This window comes from Rhodamnia argentea, chromosome 3 (assembly GCF_020921035.1).
Source record: "Rhodamnia argentea isolate NSW1041297 chromosome 3, ASM2092103v1, whole genome shotgun sequence".
NCBI lineage: Eukaryota > Viridiplantae > Streptophyta > Magnoliopsida > Myrtales > Myrtaceae > Rhodamnia > Rhodamnia argentea.
Window position 1 is genome coordinate 19007435 of NC_063152.1, and position 27871 is coordinate 19035305.

General features: G+C 39.9%; 1 protein-coding gene across 1 annotated transcript in view; it reads left to right on the plus strand.

Moving 5' to 3' along the window:
* The window catches only part of LOC115727961, an 88164-nt gene that overhangs the window by 42696 nt on the left and 17597 nt on the right, over positions 1 to 27871 (plus strand). The window lies entirely within an intron of this gene.

Genomic DNA, 27871 nt, shown 5'->3' on the forward strand with positions numbered 1-27871 from the left:
GTTTGCATTTAGATCAATTTAATTTCAGCATGCATCTCATTTATATTTTAATTTGATCGGTGGTAGTGGATATAGTTCACGTGAACTTAATTGACAAGTTACTAGGCCCAAAGTGAGAGAAAATTTGATCATGCCCATGCATGTTAGGAGTGCCGAAATTCATATGGGAAATTGGTCCAATGATAAACCTCAGTCAAAATTCATTGAACTTATTTACTGCAAAAGGAAGATTTCGGGTGGAAAGTGTATACTTGAAAAAAAAAATGTTTAGCCAGCATGAGGGTTACAAATTGATTTTTCTTTGAGCAATCGAGGTTCATGCTCGTGATTGGTGGAGACCATGAACAAAACAAGAAAGAAATCAAAGCAGGACAGGTGCATTCGCGGCTCAAAGGAAGCAAGTAGATATCAGAGGAGTCAATGTGGGAAAGAAAAGAAAAGAAAAGGCAAGTTGGGAGATTCCTAGTATTTTTCACGTGCTCGGCTGCATGGGGAAGTAAGGGAAGGGCAAGAAAAGGATAGAGTTGTGAGATGGTTGGCCCACTTTGCATACACTCATAGAAGGATAAAAGATAATGGAGGAATCCGGGATTTTCCTTACTGCAGGAGGTAGTCCAGCTCACGAGACAGAGTCTCCAGAGGATTTTACGCAGCCAAATGAGAGAGCATTGATCAAGCAAAAAATTGGAAAAAAAGGATTTGATTCAATGGCAATTTGATCATAATCGTGAGAGCTGGACATGTTATCAAAAGGAACAAACAAAGGCAACAAAACTGTTTAAAAGATCTTCACCCGTGAATAGGGGCAATAAGGGGGCCACGAGAGGGAATGAAATCTACTTTCCTCCCTTAACAGGTTAGACCTTTTTCACCTATAAGAAGGAACCTTCACAGACTAGATGAGGGGAGTTTTTTTTTTTTTTCGGAAAATCTTACTCTGAGAATACGTGAAAGGCTTCATTTCATTCAGAGAGAGAAAAAGAAGAGAGAAGGTTCACTGCCATCCTTTTCTTTTTTTTTCACAGCCAAGAAAAGTGAGATTGAGGAGGGGTGATTCCGAAAACACGTACGGAGAGAAAAAAAAATGAGGGGACTATTGAGAGAAAAGTAGTGGAAAGCTACACGACCATACGGAGAAAGAGATTCAAAAGGAGGAGGAAAAGTAGTCGTTTCTTCATCTCCTTCCGTCAGATTTCTCCAGGGAAAACGCTTGCGGGATTGCAAGTTTTCCTCACTTTCCGCGACCGACCCAACGACGAAGCTGCTCGACCTCCCTGTTTAGCCGTGACACCTCTAGTTATGCTCCAATTTCCCTGCGCTGTGAGGCTTGTTAACCTGAACCATTGTCACCGTCATTGATCCTTGCTTTGCGAGACGATCCCCCGCACGTAAGGACGAATTTCCGGTTCTGTCCGTGACGACGAAGCTGCCGTGCGATGACGACCTGCAGCGACTCCCTTTTGGCGGAATTCACGTTGCTGATTTCCCGTGGAATCTTTTAGTCTTTCTACAGCTTGGAGAATTCTTTATTTTGCAGGTTTTTCTGGAATATCCCACCGAAAGAGCTGCAGGGTATTTTCCCCCTCGTCCACCAAAGCGACTCACGAGCATCGTTGGCAGCAGTCCAAATCATCTACGATTCGTTATCTCATTGCGAATTGGAAATCAAATTGTTTGAAATTAGGTGATTATTTGATCTAATTTTAAATTCCTTTTTTTTTTGTTTTCCTGATTTGGACTAATCTGATTTTATGTGATTTTAGGCATCATCCGACTAAGGGTTACCACATAAAAATCAAATTTGATTATTAATTTGAGCCGCGAGACGATGGATCATTTTTCTAATCAAATTTGAATTTATCACGGTCAATATTTTGTCAAGATTACGATATTCGTTAATGCGATACGATGGATTATTTTTTTTTTTTGGAGATCGTAGTCTCTTGCCTAGGATCTCGCAATATCTTTCTGCAGATTGAATTGTGTTATTATCCTATACTCAACCTTTTTTTTTTAAGGCATAAAAGAGAAGGTTGCATTTTTCAATACAAATCTGATAAGGAGCATGTTAAATTAGGTTGATTGTAGTCAGATTAATTTTTTCCTGCCATGTGACATATTAGAATAGCTGCATTTAATTTTAATCGTGCATCTCATGCATTGCATCTTAGCATAGTCATCACTTAAAAAAAACTAAAAAAAAAAATTAAGATTGCATTCTTGCATTAACAGTTTAGTTTGCATGTTAAGACCGAACAAAACAAAAAAGAAACTTGTTTTGCTTGATTTTTTTTTTCTCTCTTGCAATTTATCTATCATTTATTTTTATTTTTTTCATTGGTTGTATTGCATACCCGCATGGATATTTTCACATGTTAGGAGATAGGTTCTAAAATGAATCCCAACTGTCTGCCAAACAATTTTTTAAAAATGGTACCAAAAGGTAATCTAGCGTAACCAAGTCCACGGATTCATAATCTCCGGTTCGTAAGAATGAAGTATTTCTCCCGATACTTTATTCAGGTGTCTAATCGAATCGCCGTAAACAGATTAGTGGTGACTCCAAATAAAAATCTTTTGCATGAAATAATTGAAATATAAGTTGTGAATTGGTATGGACTTGGGGAGAGTCCAACCTAGGTTTAATAGCTTAGCAATCCATTAACCTGAAAAATTCCGATTTTTAGGTCATGACACATCCTCATTCGAGTGACTTCTTCCTCATCTTAGTTGATGTCTCAATTCTATGATAATACTAAAGAAAAAGGAACATGGAAAGTATTTTCTAGTTTTTGGCATAGGTAAACAGAAGTTCACTGCAGGGCACCAAGGGGGAGCAAATCCCTAGAGGCACCCCGTAGATTTCCTGGTGCACGTCCCTTCAAGCACCATGGACTTTCCTATTTAACCGAAGTTACGGAGGTGCAAGGCGTGCGACATGTAACTCAACCAGGTGGAGATTAGAACTTACCTCAACTAAAGCATGACTGATAGCCTCCGTTGAACCTATTAAGTGCTTAATCTCCACGAGTTACTAACTCTGTTCTAGGCTAAAGGATTTTCCAGAAAATTAGCTGTTCTTTTGTCGTCCGATTTGTCTGATGGTAGACGCATTCGCTGGATTATCTACTGAGGAGTCCTGTCCAAGGTTGAACAAGATCATGTAGAGATTAAGATTTTTCATGACCCCGTGGAAAACTTTTCATGGTACGATAGGGCCGCTTGTTGATTCATCTTGTGTCAATTCGTCCCATCAATCAGAACAACGTTTTAGATCCTAAGGTTCCTCTAAGCACTTAAGATTGGATCTGAAAAGCCTGATAGAGAAATATCACACATCCAGCAACTAACTCACATTTTCATTTTCTGTACGTTTTGTATATTGCTGTACCCGGGGTCAAATGGAGAATAATGACTGATAATCTTATGGATATGATTGTGCTAACCTTTTATGTTCTGGTGGTATCCGGGAAGCATGATTGGCAAGTTTGAAGAAGTGTGTATTTGAGCTGAACTCACATAGAATGTTAGTTCAACAACGTTATCCAGACAGTGAACAATTGCATTTTTTTAACCAATTTCTGCAGAACAAACTCTGTGGCAACCTCAAACGATCTATATATTTCAAGATTTACCTTCTGGTTAGGGCCGAGAGCGACGATGGGAAATTGACTTCCTAGGGCCCGGCTGCAAGCCGCACGCTGGGATGATTGGCCTTCTTGGGCCGAGGGCCAGCACCGGCAAGGGCAAGCCTCACAATACCAAGGCGAAGGTGACGCCTGGCGAGTGTCCGGCCTGGAATGGTCGGTCATAACGTGAATAATTTTTAATTTAATTTTTAATATTGACAATAGTTTTTTTAATTTTAAATTTTCTTTTCTTCTCTTTGTTCTTTTCTTCTTCTTTTTTCCTTTTTTTGTTGTGGCCGGTGAGGGTTGCTGGAGCTCGTCGGCCACTAGGCAAGGGGCCATGAAGCCCTCGCTAGCTGCAGCTCTAGCGCGACCTCTCCCAAATCTGGGTGAGGCGATCGTGGCCATGAGCAAGGCCACCTTACTCAGATTTAGGCGAGGCCATGGCAAGGCTAGCCTCCCCCGTGGCGACAAGGCCTCAACTAGACCATCATGGCGGTGAAAGGGCCACCTTTGCCTGCAGCTGGAAAGGCCATTGCGATAGTGGGCAAGGCTGGCCTCACGGCCAAAGTGAGAATAGAAGAAGTGCATAAGCAAAAGAGAAGAAAAGAAAAAGGAAAACGAAAAAGAAAAGAAAAATTCAAGAAAATATTTTAAAAAATTGAAAAAATTGTCAAAATCGCTCCGGTTGTGCCACGTGAGACGGCCAACGTACACATCATTGATTTCTAGCCAAAATTGGATGAATTGATTATACTGGTCATTAAAGACTTTTCGGTAATTTTTTGCCTAATGTTCAAACGGTTTGTGGACTTCTTTTGTGTTGCTACAAAACCACTAAAGCCAAATACCGTCATTTGAACTATATTATATGCCATGAACCAACGTTGAAACCGAATTCACCAAGAGATATCTTGCACATGAATAAGAGCCCAATTTGTTTGTGAAGGGAACGTATCCCGATTACATATAGCGGAATTACTCCGAATCAACAAGCCCTAGAATCATGTTGAATCACCGATTGGAGAAATATATCACAGAACGGACATACCTCGGATTTTTACGGATTAAATGTCCACAATGCGGTTCCATGAGAGATTGTTCATCTGTTTGACGATCGGGAGAGAAGATCGGGAGTTCGCGTTCGTTACTTTTCTACATTCTCTGTTCTTCATTGGAAGAACGTCTAAACAACGTCCGACGTTCAGAATGAGATAACCGTCTTTTTGGCAATTTATCTATAATGGGTCAAGGACTATGATAGCCTACATGGGCGGACCATGGTCCTTCCCATGCACCCTCATTTTCTAACATCTCCCACTCGCCCATGAAGGGTCATCCATAACTCTCATTTGCCCATGAAAAGTCAACAACTCCTACTTACCCATAAAGGGTTAAACATAACTCTCTTTCTTTTTCGCAAAGTTCATATTGACAAATAATCCATGCGACTAGCATATCATGAGAGCTCGTTGCCATACATCCGTTGAGAGTATATAGCAGCTCAAAATAGGCATATTAACTTAGAGTAGATTCAATATGCAGTACCTTAGATTAATTGGTCACATTTACAATGATGTATTCACGATTGTGAATACATCATTGTATTCACAATCGTGATTAAACTCAAATAATCATAATTGGTCGACACTGTGAATACAGAATTAAACTCAAATAATCATAATTGGTCGATTTGTGAATACAAGAATTGAATGTGACATCAAAATAAATTGATCTTCCTCTTCCCTTAAACCTCTTAATCTCGGTTCAACTCGTTTTTCTAGAAATGTCTCGTTAGATCGAACCAATTTCATGACCATTGGCAACACTCTAAAATAGCGAACACCGAAAAGAAATCTTGAGAATAAATAAGAGTCGTGAGGAAACTAAATTGAAGAACTTTTATCCTTAAGAGTCTCACACGGCTATAGAGTTGAGATCAAAACTCTTGCCAACTCTTCTTGGTCGTCTCATATATACGTAATATGAAGTACGTATTACGATATTCTCTCCTTTCCCATGGAGTATATATCTTTCCACTTAATACCGTACAGATGATAGCTTAGACATACTCAATGTCTAGCTTGAGTTCACAAATCTACTCTTTTTAAAAAAATCATCAGAATTCACATCCGGCATTAAAGACGGATAAAGTGAAATATGTGGGTTATTTCACTTTCGGACATAATAAATATTATGACCTCATCTTAACATTCTGTCAAGGTGACATTTATAGTTTAAGCTCGAGCTCTCAATTATCACCTAGATAATGAGCTTAAAATTGTCTCATCTCTAATTATCACAAAGTAAATAGAGGCAATTACCCGTGTGAGTGCGCTAATCTCCATCTGTCCAACATACCTTATTAAACAATGCACTAAGCATTAATATGCATAAATGTCGTACAAATTCATAGGCATCAATAATGATAACATATACCATTAGTCGTGAACATTGGAAAATATAAATATCTAGTACTCTCATTTCTACGCAATTCTAGAGATTTTAATGTAGGAAACTAATCCATTTGTCAACACATGACCAAGGAAAACATCTCTAGGAATTGACTTTATCATATGATCTGCTATCATTCTATGCGTATATATGTACTATGTGTTCACATTTTTTCGTACAACCATGTCTTTCACAAAATTATACCTTGCGACTATTTGTTCGGTCTTGCGGTGGATCCTTAATGTAAGCTATTACTGCTTGGCTATCACAATCAACTAATAATTGTACCTGTAGCATCCTTAGCAACACCTCACTAACCCAAACATCTCTTAAACCAAACATTCTCTTGTCTTGTTGTTGATAACACCACGAGGTCAATTTCTATCGTGGATAATGCTATACATGTTTGTTTCTTATTACTTCATGATATAGCGCCATTGCTTAGTAAGAACGCAAATCTAGAGGTTGAATCTCTCTCATCTAAACCTCTTTCTCAATCAACATCAGTATAGCTTTCAAAACGTAGATCTCTACCTTGATAACTCAACAAAAATTGGCAGTACATTTCGGATACCGGAGAATTCTCTTGACGACAATCCAACATGATTGACCTGGATTAGAGTGGTACACATACCATTGCAACTACATAATAAATATCAGGTCTTGTACACTTCATAGCGTATATTAAGCTTCCAACAGCACTAGTATATAGAACACTTTCCATTTCTACATTCGCTTGTAGAGTCTCGGGATCCATTCTGTGGATCGGGCCTTCACCTCTTACAATAGGAGTATCTTTGGGTTTACAATCTTGCATACAAAATCATTCAATGACTTTATCTATATAAATCTCTTGTGAAAGAGATCATAATCTCTTTGGACAATCTCTCGAAATCTTAATTTCAAGAACGTATGCAGAATTACCCATATGTTTTATCTCAAAATTGGAATCAAACCAATTATTGACTGTGTTTAAACTCCATATTGCTTCTAGCAATTAATATATCATCAACATATAATGATAAGATCACATATTGATCTTTGGATCTTTTGATATATATACGCAATGATCCTCATTAATCATTACATAATCACAAACCACTATAGCATTACGAAAAAGTATATATCATTATCTCGAAGATTGCTTGAAGCCATCTATTGATCTCAAAAGTCGATATATGTTTTGTTCTTGGAATTCTATAACAAAACCAATAGGTTGTTTTACATAGATTTGTTTTACTAATTCTCCATTGAGAATAGCAGTCTTTGCATCCATTTGATGTAATCCAAGATCCATACTAATCACTACCGGAATAAGGTGAATTGATTATACCATTTCACCACAAGGCGAGCCTTATATCTCTCGATCAAGCCATCGCCTTTACGCTTTATTTTGAGAACACATTTGCTTTCAATGGCTTTGTGTCCATTCTAAAACAATCAATTTCCAAACTTGATTTGATCCTATTAATTCCATCTCTTTTTCCATTGTTTATATCCACTTTTTCTTATAAGGGCAAGTCGGAGTCTCATTTGCATTTCTTGACTCATTCTCTTCTTGTGGAGCGATCATGAAAGCTTTGCCTACAATGTTTAAATGTCGACAAGTCGACAAGGAACGCTTTTGTGACTTGTTCTCCAAATAGGAGATTGTATACTTAGTACATCATGCTCCATTACGCTCCCATTCAAATTAGATAACGACGACATCTTCATATCAAGTGGTTACAATTAAAACCGATTCAGAATAAATTCCCCACTTCTCACATTGCTCCCACTTGGATGAGATGCTCCAGTAAAATCATGATCACTATCCAAGATTTTAAATAGAGAATAGTCTTCACCTATTTCGCCCTTTTTCGAAAATTCATCCACTAAGAATGTGACATCATGCGATTTAAATTCAGTTACATTTCCTACTTTCTTGCTCACTTATAACACATACCCTTTAAAGTATTCTCAATATCTCATTAAGATACTCATTTTTCCTCTAGGACCTAATTTTCCATATTTGTGGGAAAACTTATGGATATAGGCAACAGATTATCAAGGTCTAAGAAAACTCAAATCTTATTTTCAACTTATCCACAACTCATATGGAGCAAAAGTAACCGATTTAGAAGGCACACGATTAAGTACCTAGACAGCAATCAATAAAACTTCACCTCAAAAGGTGATGGGTAATTTAGCCCGTGCCATCATAGACCTAACCATTTCCATTGGGACCTATTTCTTTTCTCTGCAACTCCATTCTATTGAGGAATCGTTAGAATAGTCAACTGTCTTTCTATTCCTTTTTCATCACATAAACATCCGAACTAATGAGACAGTTTTTCTTGACCTCGATTGGATCTTAATTAATTATTTTTTTATTTATTTAAAATAATTTTCTAAAAGCTCAAAAATTTTCTCAAAACAACTTATGCCTCGGATATATGAAAAATCATAAAACAACATGTCCAAATCGAATGTAATCACCTAATGTGATGAAATAAACAGCTCCATGACTTTCTCTTGTATTTATTAAACCACATATGTCCGAATGGATCAATTGCAAAGGAAATTCAACTCTTGTTCCTTTTTCCAAATGGTTTCCTCTTTGTTTTTCCCACAAGGCATGCTCATAAATAAGCAAATCGACAATTTCAATATTGCCCAATAAGCCCTCTTTGGCTTATCTAATTATTCATTGTTGGCTAATATGGGGCCTAGCATGCCATATATTCATATCATCACAAAAGATGAAAATATGGAATAACTTACATTCACATTTTGTACTTAACAATCGACACAATGAAACCATCCAGAACCATAATAACTTGAGCCCAACGACAAGTCACCACCATCGTTATGAAAGTTCAAAATAAAATCAAGTTTAACCAAAACTAACACGGTAACTAAATTCCATTTATTTTTGGAGCATATAATACATCATGCGGGAGCAGGGTACGACCACCGCGCATATTCAATTGGCGGGTGCCAATTTCTTTAATTTTCACTCGGAAATTGTTTCCCACATTTATCCAATTTGCTCCATGTGGAACTCATTGAAATTCCACTAAGGCATTTATGTCCTTCACTACATGATTTGTGGCCCTTAAGTCTATAATCTACAAAGGATGAGAATCAGTTACAAAGAATGAACTGTAGACATAAGTAACACTCTCAAGTGCACAAAGGGTTTTTAACTTCTTTAACTCACTATAATTATGAGCAAAGGGATCCTTATTGCCACAGTTAAAACACTTCACATTTGATATGTTTTCCTTGAAATGACATTTTCCTTTCTAATGTCAATTAAACTTTGATTTCTATCAAGAAGGATATGTTCATTTGTCCTTTCCATTTCTTAAACCTACCTTGACGCTTACGCTTGGAGCACAAAGCTCATTTGAATTGGAATTAGCATAACAAATGTCGATTTTGGGTTTTGCCGCCGGAAGGCGATTAACCTCTAATTCAAGGCGTCGCATAGCATTATCAAAAGTCTTTTAAGTTTTGTTGTGGATCAAGTGGATATTCATATATGCACACAACTATGAGGTTAAGGACGGATCACTGCTTGCACTTGTTGCTCATCGGTCAAAATGTGGCATGCATCGTGACATCCTCAAATTCGACTCTATTCGGGATGTAATGAAGTGACGATTTTAATCAATGCAATATAGTCACGATCGATCGATCTTGACCATGAATTAGAATCCTAATATGAGCATCGAATCTTCGAGAATCTTATGACTAAACTATTGGGCGTCGCTTTATTGAGCTACGTATTTATCGATTTTCTCAAGACTCTTTGTTTAAGGATCGATGAGCCAAGATTTGGAGCCTATGAAGGAGCGGGCTGGACGAGGAAAAAGCGGGCATCAAGCCCAAGTGAGTTTCGGCCATCTAGGCCCAAGGGCAAGCGAAGTGGGCTTATTAAAGCCCATTAAGCTTTTTAAAGCCCAAACTCTTTTCTTTTGAGCCCAATTCCAATTTATACGAATTTGTATAAAATACTAGCTCCGATACTCGTATAGTACTTCATACTATACTTTGTGAAATTACCAAAATGCCCTTACCTTGTGAAATGACCAAATTGCCCTTCTTGCATTAATTGCAAAAGACAAGAAACCATAAATGAAGAGAGGACTTTGGGGGCATGCATTGATGAGGGATTTTTATTTTGGTTTTGGCTTGCTCAAGAAGCCTTAGAGAGATAAGACATGGTCTTTGTCTCACTCACTCTCTCTCCTCTCATTCTCTCCCAAAAACCAATGCCATCTCCCTCTCCCCCATTTCATTTTCGGTCAGCACCATTTCCAGCATATCTCAGCCCCTTTTGGCTGGTTTTAGCCGGCCAAAGTCACCCCCTAGCTCCGCCGTGAACTCCCTTTGCCGTGCGAGCTTCGTTCGAGCCGTTTCCGAGCCGATTTGAGCACCGTCAAGCCAAGAACAGCCCCTCCGGTTCTGTTTTCTGCTGTTCGGTGGTCCTAGGTGGTTCCGTGTTGATTTCGGATCAAGTACCGCGTAGCCCACGCCGCCGCCAAGGCACCAGTGTTCTCGGTTTTCTAATCGGGTGAGTTATTGCCCTAATCCCTTTATTAGTATGTTAAACTTGATTAGAATGTATTTAGATTAGTCTAAATGTTCTTAGTACTAATCTAATTAACCATGGTTGGGTTAATTAACCATAGTTGGGTTAGTTAACCATAGTTGGGTTAGTTGACCATGGTTGAGTTAGTTAACCTTGGTTAGGTTAATTAACCGTAGTTACTTTTATTAACTATGGTTGGGTTAGTTAACCATGGTCGATAAGCTATCTTGATAAGTGATAATCGATAAGTGATAAGTAATAAGTGGACTTGATAAGTTTTCAAAAATGTGATAAGCTATCACCTATTTTAATGATAAGCTATTACCTATTTTACGATAAGGTATCGCATATTTTAATGATAGGCTATCAAATTCTATGATAAGCTATCGGTATTTTGATAATTAATTATTATTTTCTAATTAAGTAATTTAATTTTAGCAATTTGATATTCTATTTATTAATATGCTCTAGTATCATATTTAGTATTATGTTATGAAGTAGTTAATGGGAATAGCCATATAAATTGGCATTTGTAATAAATTGATTGGCAATGTACAAGGATGGTGATTGAATTGCGTGTATTTGGTCACGTTCAATTTATTTGTTAAGTATTTAGTCACGTGTAATTTATTTACTAAGTATTTGGTCACGTGTAAATTATTTACTAAGTATTTGGTCACGTGCAATTTATTTGTTAAGTATTTAGTCACGTGCAAACGGGCGTGCCCTCAATCGGCCGCAATTGATCGAAAGGATATATACCCGAATGAGTCGGAAGATCCCCGTAGAAAGACGGGCATGCCCTCGATCGGCCATAATTGATCGAAATGATATATTCCCGAGTGAGTCGGAAGACCCCCGTAGAAAGACGGGCATGCCCTCGATCTGCCATAATTGATTGAAATGATATATACTCGAGTGAGTCAAAAGACCCCCGTAGAAAAACAGGCGTGCCCTCGATCGTCCGTAATTGATCGAATGAACAGATCTTGCCAAAACCGAAAAACCTCCGTGTGAGAACGGACATACCATGAGCGGCCGCAATGATGAGAGTATGCTTGAGCGCATTGTGCACGAGAAAGCGACATATGTTACGATCATACATTTATTTATTGCAATATATTGCTTGCAATGAGTTGTAACGTGCAAGGCGCGTACCAAGGCAAGTAAGGTTACCTATGATTGTGTGGTAGCATACTTGTACCTATATACCATGTTACATTACGGGTTCTAAACAGATCCGAGCTGAGTTGACCTCCTAATCGAGGCTTAGGCCGTTAACTTGCTAAGATTTTATATCTCACCGATTGTCGTTAACAATGTTTCGGGCCTTTAGCTTGGGAGAGCAAACCGACTTTGAGAAGGACGTGGATCTCTTTTGGAGTAGCTGAAAGTAATGTTAACCTAACCCTAATCTAGTACTTCTAAGGGTTGAAGGAAGTAGCCCTGAAGTGGGGCTTATATGTGTAAATGTACTTCCCGGGGTTAACGAGTAATTATTAATAAAATAGACTTTTGTTGATACGGAGTGGTGGGATGTCCTACTATCTATCCCTATTGTTATGTTTGTGCGGGGAAGTAGATCGCTTCCGTGTGTGTTTAATTGAAACATGAAATTTTAAATGGGTCGTTGACGCGTCCCGGGACATCACAACTTAACGACCGCGTAGGGATGTTGACATGCCAAAGGGAGCGGGGCGTGACATGCATCTTACATTTCACTTATCATATTTGACACGCGCCACAAAAGCTGTTTTATATTCTGCCCATAATGCATCATATAAGTGTCAAACCTTATAGTGATCTATCTCAAGTTGGTGACCGATATCTAATCAAACTTAATTAAATTTTTTTTAATGCCTCCCACTTGACTTTGGCATTACCATAAATGTCTGAACTCAAGTATAAAAAAAAATTTCCATGCTACTCAACAACATAATGCGAGTAATAGAGTTCATCTTGATCCATGCAGCAAATGCCTCTTTTTCACTTCTAAATTGTGCAGTATTTTCATCTTCAAATTCTTCCATAACTAGGTTAAGAGCTTTTAGTACTTCTTGCTTTTCTAACACATCTTGGATTCTCATATTCCAGTTTTCATAATTCTTACCGTTCAAAATTCTCTCCTTTATCAAGCTCGGGTACGATACTCTAAGAAGCTAAAGCCATTGTATCTGAACATAAAGTTCTATAAACATATATTCACGAACCATTAATGCATAACATTTATGCATCTATTTTACACCAACTAATTATATTAATGAGTAACTTCACATAATGCCTCAAATTCGAAAGTTCACTATATTCCCAATCATCGTCCAAGGATCCTCGCTTGAAATTACCATTAATAGAATCATTATGTAAATTTGAGTTCATCAAAGTTACTAAGACTTTATAGAACTCCCCACTCAAATAAAGATCATAAATCAAATAATGATCTCCATATTTTGCGATTATAATATGGCATAGCATGATTTGAACTTATACACAAATAATTCATGCATCAAATCATATACAGATTACGGGATACAAATAGCAAGTATATTAAACATTATACATGCTAAACATGCTCTACACAATATGGCTATGTACATGTAAGCCATTATTTTATTTTTATTAATACTCGAAAACATCCGAAATACTAGTATCATGGGTTTCATACGTATTTTCATAATTTTATATTAAAAAAAATGTCTAGATAATATATCAAATTGAAGATAATTTCAAGACGAATGGAATGGTACCTTACATCCCCCCAACGGAGTTCAAACACGCCCGTACGAGCCGGTCAAAGTTTTGGCATGTGCAATCAACGCGTGGTCAACTATCAGAGTTGACTTTAGGGGTCAAAATATAATTTTTCGAAAATACGAGGACCAAATTGCAATTATAAGAAAGTGCGAGGACCGAATTGCAATTTTCAAAAATTTTGGGGCTAAAATTGCAATTTTTAAAAATTTGAGGACCAAATTATAATTTCCAAAAAGTTCGAGGACCAAATTACAATTTTCGGAAAGTCCGAGGACCAAAATGTAATTTTAGGAAACTTGGTCTGATCGGTCAACGGTCAACGAAGACCGATTAATGGTCAAAGGCCGATCGGTCAACCATTGACCGGGTCAAATCAGGGCTGAACCGGGTCCGGAATAACTTGAACCAGATTTGGGATATTGATAAACCGGTTCCGAGATAGGGTAAACTAGGTGCGGCGCACGCGCATGTGCCGCGCACGTGAGGGGCGTGAATCCCACGTGCGCCGAACCCCTCCGGTGCGTGTAGATCTGTCCGGCCACCTCCGGCGACGAGCCACCACTCAAAACAATCGTATCGACAATACGAATCCGATGGTATATTCAAATATAATTTTTGTTGACCGAAATTTCATGGAAAGGCGTCATTTCGCCGTTGCCCCGATAACTCGATCCCACCGTAGCGCGTGCCGCGCGTGCGGGGTCGTCCAGCATCACCTTGCGACGAGCAACCACTCCAAATTCTCGTCTCGCCAAGCCCGTTCAATTGATGTAATAAAAATTCATTTTCGTTGGATAAAATGTCACGAAAAATCCATGAACAATAGGTTCGAAAAACTAGTTTCTCACACTAATTCGTGACCAAAACCTTGATAATCAATCAAGAAACAAGAACCGGCGCCCTGATACCAATGAAAGGAACGTATCTCGATTACATACACAACGAAATTACTCTAAATCAACAAACCCTAGAATCATTTTGAATCACCGATCGAAGAAATATATCACGTAACGGACATACCTCAGGTTTTCACAAATTAAATGTCCACAATGCGGTTCCACGAGAGATTGTTCGTCCATTTGACGATCGGGAGAGAAGATCGGGAGTTCGTCGTCATTCATCACTTTTTTACAATTCTACGCTTTTCGTTGGAAGAACGTGTAAACAACGTCTAATGTTTAGAATGAGATAACTACCTTTTTGGCAATTTATCTATAATGGGTCAAGGATTGTGATAGCCCACATGGGCGAACCACGGTCCTTCCCATACATCCTCATTTTCTAACAGTTCGGATTTCGTATATGGGAGACATATATCGATAATATAATCACTTCCGGTAAAATCCAAGGGTACTGTCGCGACCTAAAAAAAATAAACAAGTTAATTTTCGGGCTAATGGATTATCGGGTTAATTAATTAACTAACCTAACTCGGACTCTCCCAAGTCCATACCAAATCGCAACTTAAGGTTCAAATAATTAACATGCAATGTGATTTGAATTTGGAGTCGCCACTAATCATTTTCGGTAGGTTGATTAGAAACCTAAATAAAATAGCGGGAGAAAACTATCTTATTTCCGCGAACCAGAGATTTTGAATTCGGGGATTTGGTTACGTCAGATTTCTCTAACGCCCTTTCGGTACCATTTTCATGAAAAATATTTGATTTGGCAATTTTGATGGATTTTACTCGAAATTCAAAGATGCAATTTTTTTGGTTTTTTCTTCTTTTTTATGGGGATGTAAAACATTGAACTTTGTACGATATACACCATGGGTGATTTAGAAAGAAAGAAAATGCAGCCAATCACGAGTATTTATAAAAATAAATTAACATGTAATAATGCTAAAATTTGAAACACGTGGCATGTCTAAAATAAACAAACAAATATTCAAACCAAACGATTACATTTTTGTAGATCGAGATGGAAAGGATTACCTTCTATTACACAAAATCTTACTCACATACACGTTATAGTTCCCTTCAAGATCTCGGAGGTTGGAAGAACGCGGTCTGTCGTCGAAAATGGCAAGCAATGGCCTTGTTGGGTTGCGAGGGGCGAAATATGTGTCGGGACTCGTCGAAGATGATGCTCGACTAAAACACTTTTCTTCACTCTCGAATTTTCTCTTCTGATTTTTCTCAAGAACTCTCTTTTTCCTCTCTAAAAATTCCTCTCAAAAACTCTCTCAAAACTCTCTCAATTCTCTTCCACTCTTCCTAAAAAACTCTCTCAATTCTCTTCTACTCTCTCTCTCAATTCTCTTCCACTTCCCCCTTCTAAAACTCTTCTCAAGAGCTCTCTCTTTTATAGGCAAAGTTATTCATCCTTCATTCTTCACCTTCATTTCTTCACCTTCCATCTTCACCTTCTCTTCTTCATCTTCATTTCTTCACCTTCCATTTTCATCTTCCCTTCTTCATCTTCATTTCTTCACCTTCCATTTTCATCTTCCCTTCATTATCTTCCCTTCATCATCTTCCCTTCTTCATCTTCTTTTCATTATCTTCCTTTCATCATCTTCCCTTCTTCATCTTCTTTTGGTATTTGCAATACAGTCCCTAAAGTTCCAAGTATTTGCAATACGGTCCCTGAAATTTTAAGTATTTGCAATACAGTCCTTGAAGTTTCAAATCTTCTCGGTGTATTTTTCAATCCCGTGCCTAGTCTAGACGCATGCTAAATTAAGTGTTATGCTTGCCCGATTATATGCCAATGCAATGTACACTAAAAATAAATATGTGAGATGATTTTTTATAATTTTTATGCAAAAAATAGATTAATCAAAATTTAGGCGTCAACAGCTGCCCCTCTTTGAGTGGATGCTCGTAGAGGTTCCGCTCAAAGACAAAATTGAATCCTAAATTTTGACAGTGCAAATTATGGATGAACTTTTTGGCGGGAGTTTTAATCCCATTTTTTATGTAATGAAGTGATGCATGATATGCAAGACTGTAAATAACACGTGTCATAATTTCCCTTTTTCATGTTAGAGAAACCTGCACATGGATCGCATACAAGAATACCTGTTTTACCAAATTTCTCGTAAGCTAATGGTTCTCTTAATTTCCAAGCTTCTTTTTGCAGATGCAAGGATTTTAAGGTATTTGGCCTATCTGTTATCGGAGACTTCTCCCTAATGCAAGACAGCGCAAGATATGTGTGTCGTTTGAGATCACAAGAGCTACGTCGTTGTGAGTCGAAAGAAGTGGGATCAAGTTCACAAGAGCTACGTCGTTGTGAGTTGATTAAATGTCGAAATCGCCAGTGCATATGTCTTCACGATTCGATAAAGGGGAACCAAAATCATAAGAGCTACGTCGTTATGATTTGGTTTGGATCAAAAATATGGGTGCTTATGTCTTCATGATTTGATAAAGGGGCCGAAAATCATAAGAGCTATGTCATTATGAGCCGACTAAAGGTCAAGATCACCAGTGCATACGTCTTCGTGATTCGATACTGAAATCATAAGAGCTACGTCGTTATGATTTGAAGAGATGTCAAGATCGCCAGTGCATATGTCTTCACGTCTTGAGATTGAAACCATAAGAGCTACGTCGTTATGATTTGATAAGATGTCAAGATCGCCAGTGCATATGTCTTCACGTCCCGAGATTGAAACCATAAGAGCTACGTCGTTATGATTTGATAAGATGTCAAGATCGCCGGTGCATATGTCTTCACGTCCCGAGATTGAAACCATAAGAGCTACGTCGTTATGATTTGATAAGATGTCAAGATCGCCAGTGCATATGTCTTCACGACCTGACAGAAGAGGCATATTGCCTGAATTAAACAATATTTGATAGGAGCACCATCGAATAGAATCGATAAGTACAAAAGGGGCATATTGCACGAATTGAATCATAACAACTATCATCGGAAGAGTTGTTAATTTGAAAAGGGGTTCAGAAAACTTACCTGGGTTCTCCAAACGATTAATCAAGGAACGAAACAGATTGCTCGTATCGTACCTGGTAGGCATTTGCCAGCAAAACTTGCTCATTCAATAATCCTTGGATGAATTTCGAGACCTTGGGAGGGAACTCGAACATCGGGAATGTATTACCTATCATAGAATGTCAGAGGTAACACACACAAACATATTCAACAATGAGTATAATGCAATCACTCATACTATGGTTCATGCATAACCATTCTGTCAAGTTTGCATTACCAATTTTGTCCAGAGAGGTTCTCACATTACGAATACCTCGAATATGAGCTGAATGGGGGGACTTCGGTCCGAAAGGGCTTTCTCTCACTCTTGAGAAAAGCTATTTATCCTGTCTGAAGGATTCAAGAGAAATCACTCAATCTTTCCATTATCGCATTCGATAAGGATCCAAGTAATCTCGCAATTGATACGACCGAGCCGATCTGGAGGTCTTGATTAGGACCGTAATGAGGGCTAGGTCAAAGGTTTACAAAGGGGACTCTAATTGAGTCAAGGCTGCTGAAATGAATTTCTTCATCATCTGCTCCGGATTTACAAGTCAAGAATCCTGCAAAAATGAGAGAGAAATAATCTTGCTCGAACTTCTTCGAGTGATGCTTAAAATCATTTAACTCTACGTTAACTCAAGTGCCCTAATCGGAAGAGACTTTGGAGGGTTATAACGTAGGCTAGGATTGGGGACCGAGGAACGAAAAGGCTCGTTTTGGCTCGAAATTAAATGAGAAGGGGCTTGACGTTGGTGATCATCGTCGACTAGTCACCGATCTTGGTCTTCCGGAAATGTCTTGAGAAAGAATACCATCATTGAATGAGGGATGGTAGATTTCTACTTGAAAATTGCACTTTGCAAACCGATTTCTTGGGGAGTCTTCTTCACAACAATGTGTCCGTCAAGGATTTGCAAGAGACACAATGCAAACATGTACATGGAATTTACAACTTAACATGCAAAAATGTACATTCAAAATTCAGAAGTACTTTACAAATGAATGTGCATTGGCCTTACTTTTGGTAGGCACTTTGCTTTTCCTATGCTCGAAATTTTCATATGAGATCGGCCTTTGCTTTTCTTACTCCCGACTCTCATTTTTCTTTTTTCTTCTTTTTTTTCGAGAAGAGATTTCTTTTCCTTTTTCTTTGAGAGCCCTTCGACATCTCTTTATTTTTTTTTTTTTTTTTTTTTTTTTTTTTTGAGAGCGGGCCCTTCTCCTTTAAGCTGAGTTTGCCTCTCCTTTTTTTTACAATCCCATGACTTTGAACCAGGAATTACAACAAGCATAATGATCATTCGGGAATTCTCTGTTGACTCGACCATCTCCAATTCTAATCCTTGGGAAAATGCTATCTTCGCCTTTGGAATGAGCAAATGATCACCAACGGGGTTTAAGAAATGAATTTGCAGGCTCAAGTGGGCTATGCAAAGAATGAAGTGTATAGGATAGAGAAGTGAATGCTCTTCATCATCCTAAGGCACTTGAATTAAAATTCGAGTATAAATGCAAAGAAACACCCGAAGATTAATGTTAGTCCGAGCAAGAAAATTTCTAACCATTTACCTCGTGTTCTTTGCTAGAATTAAATCGTCCTGGACCCCGATGTGGGGTGGTTCTTGACAGGGGTAAAGAAATGAAACCACCGCTCAAAAGGGGTAATCAATGGATCACCCGTAGTGTTTGGGATAGAGAACTGAATGCCTCTGTCATTTCGGCTATCGTACCTTTCGCGAGAAAACTCTTTACCTCGGGGAATGCGGAATTTTGCCACCGTTCATCTCGCCTGAAAAAATTGGACGTGTTTGGGAAAGGATTGCCTTTCATCATCCTGCCCTGCCCCATTCCATACATTCGATGTATCTTATGTAGTTCATATTCCTTATTCAGAGTTGGTAAATTAAACATGAGGAACAGTCATGCGCAAACTTTGCAATGTATGAGTGTTTTTGAGCATATAAAATGCAACAACTTTTTATCTTGGTGGACGAATTCGCAAGCACATAAGAAACTTCTTAGGGGCGTGGATCGCGAGTTGCCCTGCTCATGCAAATGAGTTGCAAAAACTTCATTATCCGGTTCGAGACATGAGATTGTCAAAGGCTTCAGGAATTTCTTATTTCATTAATTTTTCGGGGAGAATGGATACTTCCCTATCTGGAAAGGCAGTGACCCCTGTAAAAATCAAAAGGGAAAGCATCAATGTACGTTCTCATGTCCTAAACGAGTTGAAACGATACCGCTTTACCCTTGTACGAATTTCTTGTGAACTTTGAATTGAAAAGATCAACTCATCTGGATCGGATTGTATGGCCGGGATGTTATCTCTCCGGTTTTGTAACCATCCGGGCTGAGCTTCAATCGGTCATTGAACTGCGAAGCAAAAAGGTTTTTATTAATCTTTGTACATTGATGCCAAATCCCGGGATTGAACCCGGAATGCCTCGGACCACTGTCATTCCCCCAACCACCAGGCTGTGGTGTTGTTGGCGTCCACGAGTGATTCGCTTTTTGTTATATTGTTCTCAAAACAGTTGGCAATCCCTCGTCGAGAATAAAATAAGCATAATTTAGAGTTTGAAATGATCGAGAGCCAATTGGGACGATACGGAGTTACCCATCTTTGAGTCCGCTTGGCCTTTTACTCGTATTCTCCCAAGTAAGGCTATTCGGAATCTCTCTTTACGGGCGTTCAGGGGCGTCGTCCACAAATTGATTTTCTACGGGCCTAGCTTAACAAGGAACTCACGCATTTGATAAGGGAGGAGAAAATTCGCCCTTTAACTCTAGGCAAATTCTAGACAGCTAGAAAGTAAAAAAAATATCCCACGCAGGGGAACTATACATGGAATCAAAGAAGTATTCATGCGAGATTGGTTCCACCTCTCTTCTTGGCCATTCCAATGATCGATCGATTTTGTCTTGGATCATACACCAACGATCGTTGTTCAAGGATCCATAATCACTTGCTTCGGATCACAACTCGGGAGGTCCTTCACTCCGAACCCGGCTGATCAAGGTGGTGAGCTCATCATCAAAGTAATCTTCGATTGATACTCGAATTGGGTAGTGTTACTTGCTAACACTAGCGACGGATTTCCCACTTTGTTTTCACCGTGAGCGATCGACCCCTTGAGCTTGAGCTTCCGCCGTTGCTCGGAAACTTGTAGGGATGATCAACCGGTTCGCTGCTAGAACCACCAGCGGAAGGTTGGTATGACATGTATTCTTGATTGGGAAGTGGCCGAGTACCTTTTGCTCGGTAGATTTTCCCGGTATTGATCTTCCAATCAACTTTGGTCCGGTCGCGTTGGTCCCAACCTCGCATCGTGCTTCCTCGCCTTATCTCTAACCCTTTGAAGGTGATTCGTGACACTTTGCATGGTGAGTCCGTCTATATTCATTATTACGTGTACAGCCATTGGTCGTCTTGAATTGATTCCTAGCTGTCGAACTGCGTCAATGAATATAGAATGAAACTTGGCGGACCAAAGGGGCCTTTTCTTTTGGACAAAATCATCGTCATCGGCTTGGTCGTAGTTTTTTTGTTCGAGTAATTGCTTCCTTCTTACAGCATGCTGCCAAATGTTTTGGAGCATTCGAACGCAGCCCGGCTTCTGTAGGACGTCTCGAGCACCATGCAATGTGGCCCTCGTTATGAACTGCCGATCATTACTTGCTGATACTACGATGACCTGTATGTCTAACTCGGAATCAATGATCTTTAAGAGATCGAAACCGTCCATATTGATCCCTACCACGGCCGTGACGACGATGTCAAACTCTTCTTTGTACCGCCTCAGCACTTCTAAGGCATCCGTTGCCTTCGCATAAGCAAAAACCCCGTACATGCAACTTCTCAGCATAGCAACGAGGATTGAGAGGGAAACGGGGTTGCCATCAATGGCCATGACTCGCAGATCCTCGGGATAGGAAGGTTCCCATACTTCCGCTTGGAATGAACGTGTTTTTCTTTTAAAACCTTCCATATGTAGACCGAAAATGGCTGTTTCGACTAGAGAATGAGCTTTAGATGTTCTTGGACTTGCAAAAACAAATTGCCCGAAAATCACAAAAGCGATGATGGCCTTTCGTGACGGATTCCGAAGGTCGCTAGGTGCATGGAGACTTCAAGTTCTTTATAAACTTCCTCTCTCTTTTTTTTTTATTAGTCTTGCAGACGGGTTTTCGCTTTCTCTACGAAAGAGGACAGCTTTTTCTCTCCTTTTCGGTCTTAGTGCCTTGGATCCGTTTCGTAATAACTCTCATCTCTCACTCCATCTATCATCTTCTTCCTTTTTCGATATGGAGGAGCCCTCAAATCTTTTCACTTTCTCTACAAACGAGGCAGTTACTTCCCTCCTCAAATCTTTTCGCTCCCTCCTACGAGCGAGGCAGTTATTTCCCTCTTCAAATCTTTCCGCTTTCTCCTACGAACGAGACAGTTATTTCCCTCCTCAAATCTTTTTGCATCTACCTATGTGAAGGCTTTTAATGCTTTTTCTTTCGGCGTTCGGTCAAATCTGACAAAGAATTCACGCATTTAAGCATGACGATATTTGCGAGATAGTCTTGTTCTTTGCCCCTTGATTATCTCTAGGCGTAAAAGGAAGAATGTCTCGCATGGGGACTTTGTAACAAACAGTACATTCATTCACGCATGTCTCTACTCTTCTTGAGGATTCGTAAGGGCTGGCTAGTAATGCTCAAAAGAGCGACATTTTGAGAGCCCATAATAAAAACTCAAGCTTCATGTAGGCTACTGATTCGGAGTTTCATCGGTGTTGAATTGGCCGATCGTGACATCGGGGAAACTCCAATTGTAGTGATGCATGTCACTTCCCTCGAAGGGCATCGGTTACGCCTCCGCAAGGCCGACTTTCCGGGATGTATCCCCAACGAAATCCGATTGTGCGAGAACTTGCTCGGGAGGATGAATCGATAAATGAGCATTTTCAATGCTCGGATGTGGCTCATCAAGGAACATGCCACTAAAGGTGATGGGGTTGCTGCAGACATGGCAAAAAGCGATGTTAAGAGCATCCCTATACCTCTTGATCTCTGCTCGAAGCTCTTCATTTTCTTCCTTTAGAGACGCAAGTTCATGACTTTCACTCCGAACTTTCACTCGGGCCCGCTTGTTTTGAAACCAAAACCTGACCTTCAAGGGCACCATTCCTAGCTTCCGGCTCAACTCATTTTTTCGTTTCCCGTTCACGTAAGGGCACTCCTTGAAGGCAGCTTCGAGCTCTTTGATTTGATGTTTTCTTTTACGGGGTTGACTACGGCTGCTGCTGCTGCTATTGTTGTTGCTTGTTATCGAGATCTTGAACTTCACCGCCAAGGGAGTTGGGTTTTACGGCCTGCGGCTGGATCGGCCTCGAAATTCAGCAGTTCATTCTCGGGGATGTCTAGGTTGGTTGCCTCCGGTAAGTGCTGGTAGCCTCCAAACATGTTGGATTGAAATACTTCTTACTTCCTTTTGTTCACTCTACTCTCCGCTGTATGCTTACTCTCTCCAAATTCTTCCGAGTAAACATGCATGTTCCGGAGTCTCCTTTTTAACGTGGATGAAAACCACCAAGCCAGTGCTTCTCCCAAGATTTCATGTTTCCCGCTCTGTCTTCTTCATTTCCTTCGACATCTTTGGGACCCTCAAATCTTTTCTGCGGTATGTTTGTCCCTCTTTTAATATGGCGAGACCTTTAAGTCATTTCGCAACTTTTTCGAATTGGTGAGCCTCGAGATGGTAGATCCGTGATTCACGGACGAAACGTCTGTAGTTTTGCCCGGATAATTAACTCGGCCCCCACAATAATTATTGCTATAACTTTTTCTGCCCTTTAAATTAGGATTTAACGCCGAGACGATTATCGCTTTCATATCTTCATCTCCAACCTTCTAAGCACTCTTTCGCATCCACTCTTTTTTAGCAGCTTCAGCAACAATGGCCTCCCTCCCCGCACACGTCTCCTCGGCTGAGGTTTTAGCCAAATGGGAGAAACTTTATAATCTCTTAGGCCAGGGCTATTCTTATATAGCCAACCATCCGGAGGTCGAAACCGAAATCCGTCTCATGTTTACGGATATGGACACCGTTTCTATTCAAGGTACCAAGTTAGAAAAAGAATATAGGATCTTCCCTACCCTCTTCACTAACTTCCTGGAGGCTTACCATCTTGCTCATCAAGATGTTACTTTGGCTCATCTTGTGAGAGCTCGCTATCGGGATCGGTCGGACAGCTTGGTGTTGGCCGGTCTTGTAGCCGACAATCATAAGAAGGCCCTTGACTATGGTAATGAACAAGTCTCGCTGCTGATTCGTGAGAGGGGGAACTTGGTGGAACGTTTGGCCATGTCCCGGACCATCTTCGAGCGCGATCCGCTCGATATCGTTTTGAAATTCCAATGCACATGGCTGGAAGAAAGGCTGGACGATCTGACCCTGGATATAGCCCGCGGGAGAATGCTGATCCATGACTTGGAATCTGCTGCCGAGTATCACGAGGACGGGGTGGCCAAGCTTAAAGAGAAATGTGAGCTCCTCCTCTTTAAGGCTGGCGGATCTCGATTCTCGAAGCGATCGGTGTAGGCGGAGCATCAACCGTATGGAGAGTCGGTTAAACTCCTTTGTGATGCTCATTAGGGCTCGGTTTGGCTTTACGTTCCCACCCCGATGATCCGTTTGTAAGGTTTCCCGATGGATGGAATAAATGCAAGTTTTTCTTGATTTGCATTTCGCTTTCGCATTATTCCTTCTTCCATGTGTCGACGGATTTTATCTTGGTCGTCATATTTTTTTGCAAGATAACCCCTTTACTTTGTGGATATGTAAATCTCACGCTCCCGATGATCAATTCAATTGGGCCGGAGAAACCCCCATTTGAAATAATCTCTCAACAAACGAATGCCCGAATGTGAACAACTCATGAACTGTCTTAATATTATAACTCGATTATGAAAACATGAGAGTAAATCAAGTATAATATTTTTTTACAAGCATCGAAATTGATTGGATTGGTAAAGACACGACCATCCATCTCGGCTAGAATTAAAGCACCACCGGGGAGCACCTTCTTTACTATATATGGACCACCATAGTTTGGAGCGAACTTCCCTTCTGGGAGTGGGACCATTGGCAACAATTTTCGCAAGACCAGGTTATTGATCCGAAAATATCGAGGCCGAACTTTTTTGTTGAATGAATTAGCAACCCTCTGCTGATAACACTGGCCATGACATATAACCTTAAGTCTCTTTTCATCGATCGGATTCAATTGGCTCGCCCTCTGCTGGATCCATTCAGCTTCCGTCAGCATAGCTTGAGACAGTATACGTAAGGAAGGAATTTCCACTTCAACCGGTAGAACAACCTCCATTCCATATACAAGAGAATACGGGGTTGCCCCGGTAGATGTCCGGATCGAGGTCCGATACGCCATAAGTGCAAATGGCAACCTCTCATGCCAATCGCGATAATTTTCAGCCGTCTTCGCTAAGATTTTGTTGATGTTCTTATTGGCGGCTTCTCTTGCTCCATTCATCTGAGGACGAAATAGGGAAGAGTTCGGATGCTTGATCTTGAACAATTCGTCCATTAGCTTGTTGTTTAAGTTCGAGCCATTGTCGGTGATTATAGCTTCAGGTGAACCGTATCGAGCAATGATATCCCGGCGGATAAAATTCACGATATTTCGTGCCGTGACCGCTAAATAGGATGCGGCTTCGATCCATTTGGAGAAATAGTCAATCGCCACCAAGATGAATCGATGGCCATTGGATGCTTTAGGGTTGATAGGGCCGATAACATCAATGCCCCACATAGAAAACGGCCATGGTTCGGATAACTGATGCAACTCGTTTGGAGGGACATTAATCTTGTTACCATGAATCGACATTTGTGACAGCTTCGGACATGCTTGAACCGGGTTGGAAGTCCCATCATACTTCTCGAAGTCGGGCATCTTGAACTTCTCCAGACCTTGTGACCGAAGTTGTCCGTAGGGGGAACTAGAGCAGGAAGCGGCGGGCTGGCGGCGGATGATTGAAATTTGGCGGTGAAGGCGGCCATCATTTCTTTCATCTTTCGGGACATCATCCCTTCAAAGCTCTCGGTCAAGGAGCCAAGTTTCTCGTCTAGGGCAGCACTAACGGCATCGTTAATGTCGGCCATCCTCTTTGCGAGCGATCGAGTAATATGTGGAGGATCCGTGATAAATTACCTGTACACAGTAACAAACCCAAAATTAGTACAGGGAGCAAGAATAGCGAGCCGGCCCATGGCATCCCTCTAGACTCAAATGAACAAAGTGATTATGACCAAAGGATTGAAACATGTAATTTTCAGTTTGTCCGCTTTTACGAAAAAATTCGTATTAATTCGTACGTTGATCAAAACATGTCCAAATTTTACGAGCTTGTAGTTGAGAAGATGATGAACAACTTTTATGTTGGCCAATCAGACTAGAAATGCACGGATCAAATCAGTTTAATGTGTCTTTCCAAAAAAATCACGTTCAGAAAACTGTTATAACCGCATGTTGTTGAAAAAACGAAGGGCCATCTTAAATTATGAATTTAATTCTGAAATTTTGCAAGATATTAGTTGAAACATAGGTCTACAACTTTCGTGTTTGGCACTTACTCAAAGCTCGATCGTAGAATTTAGTAAAAATCGCACAACAGGAATAAGCCAAATCAGAATTGAGGACAACTGATGAAATTGTAAAAGCTACGGAAGCAAAGTGCGAAATTGGAAATAAGACAATGAAACTTCTAAACAATCAACCTAAACCATGGACCCGCCCAAAATAAAAATGAGATAACATGGTACAAGAGACAAGAAATTACCTCTCATACGAAGAAAATGCCAATCACAAAGACATGCGCATGAATTGTGAGTTTAAATCTTATTCTATCTATCCAAAAGGCTTTTGCAAAGTGAAATGATGAACGAAACGACATGTCGCAGCCTCGCGCACAGTCATCATGACTAGTCGCAACCTCGCGTACAATAGTCATGACTAGTCGGGTCCAATCACTTCGGCTTGGTTCGGTCGACAAGGGCAATTCTCATGCATCGTAGCCTCACGTGCATAAGAACGACCCTTGAGCCATTTTTAAAAAAAAATTTCGAGATCCGGATGGGATAACCTTTAGCGAAGCCTTACCGCCAAGGTTAAAGGACCATCTAAATACCATCTTAAAACTATTAGTGTGACCCTGTGTCCGGTCACGGGTTGTGTGCGTGTAGTGCAAAGACGATAAATCATGCACAACAATTAAAAGCAAACACCGCTTCAATGATTCAAAAGTTAAATCACAATTCCAATTCACCAAGCCACGCAAAACAAAGGGTTAGCCAATCACTCCTCCCCTTATAACTCCCAATCTGCAAAAACATTTAACACCTAAGAATGAGAATTCAACCAAAGTTTGCCAAATCAAGTGATTCCTTTTTCATGAAATTATCGGCCTAAGTCCTCTTTGGGTCCCCAGTGAGTCGCCAAGTCTGTCGCGACCTAAAAAAAATAAACAAGTTAATTTTCGGGCTAATGGATTATCGGGTTAATTAATTAACTAACCTAACTCGGACTCTCCCAAGTCCATACCAAATCGCAACTTAAGGTTCAAATAATTAACATGCAATGTGATTTGAATTTGGAGTCGCCACTAATCATTTTCGGTAGGTTGATTAGAAACCTAAATAAAATAGCGAGAGAAAACTATCTTATTTCCGCGAACCGGAGATTTTGAATTCGGGGATTTGGTTACGTCAGATTTCTCTAACGCCCTTTCGGTACCATTTTCATGAAAAATATTTGATTTGGCAATTTTGATGGATTTTACTCGAAATTCAAAGATGCAATTTTTTAGTTTTTTCTTCTTTTTTATGGGGATGTAAAACATTGAACTTTGTACGATATACACCATGGGTGATTTAGAAAGAAAGAAAATGCAGCCAGTCACGAGTATTTATAAAAATAAATTAACATGTAATAATGCTAAAATTTGAAACACGTGGCATGTCTAAAATAAACAAACAAATATTCAAACCAAACGATTACATTTTTGTAGATCGAGATGGAAAGGATTACCTTCTATTACACAAAATCTTACTCACATACACGTTATAGTTCCCTTCAAGATCTCGGAGGTTGGAAGAACGCGTGCTGTCGTCGAAAATGGCAAGCAATGGCCTTGTTGGGTTGCGAGGGGCGAAATATGTGTCGGGACTCGTCGAAGATGATGCTCGACTAAAACACTTTTCTTCACTCTCGAATTTTCTCTTCTGATTTTTCTCAAGAACTCTCTTTTTCCTCTCTAAAAATTCCTCTCAAAAACTCTCTCAAAACTCTCTCAATTCTCTTCCACTCTTCCTAAAAAACTCTCTCAATTCTCTTCTACTCTCTCTCTCAATTCTCTTCCACTTCCCCCTTCTAAAACTCTTCTCAAGAGCTCTCTCTTTTATAGGCAAAGTTATTCATCCTTCATTCTTCACCTT